Source organism: Apodemus sylvaticus, chromosome 3 (assembly GCF_947179515.1).
Source record: "Apodemus sylvaticus chromosome 3, mApoSyl1.1, whole genome shotgun sequence".
Classification (NCBI taxonomy): Eukaryota; Metazoa; Chordata; class Mammalia; order Rodentia; family Muridae; genus Apodemus; species Apodemus sylvaticus.
This window is the reverse complement of record NC_067474.1, coordinates 26,939,588-26,940,066: the sequence shown is the minus strand read 5'-3', so window position 1 is coordinate 26,940,066 and position 479 is coordinate 26,939,588.

Below are 479 nucleotides of genomic sequence, written 5' to 3'. Positions count from 1 at the left end.
TTTAGGAGCTAGATTTACAAGTAGTTATTTATGCCCCACCAACATGAGCACTGTGAACTAATCTCAGGTCTTTTGCAAGAGCAACTGCATTGAGCCACTACGACATTTCTTCAATTTCTATTTTTCTGCCTTTGTCTCATGAACAACCTGAGCCAGCACATGCCAAATCTTACTGGATATCACCACTTGAAGTCTGTCATCTTGACTTCTCAAATGCCTAAACTAAACTTATCTCTTCCCAAAGAAACGGGTGCTTGAGTTTCCTTTATCAGTTAGTGGCATCTGTAGCATCCAGGACAATAGATTTGCATCATTGACTGAGCCTTCTTTGACACAGGACAGCCTAGAGAGCACTTCAGTCCCACCCCCAGGGAAAAGCAAAACTGGATGTGTAATGAAGTTCAGCAATATTTTCATTTGTTCCATTTGCACAATTTTAGCATCTTCTCTGAACCCTAAAATGTCAAATTGCCTCCAAA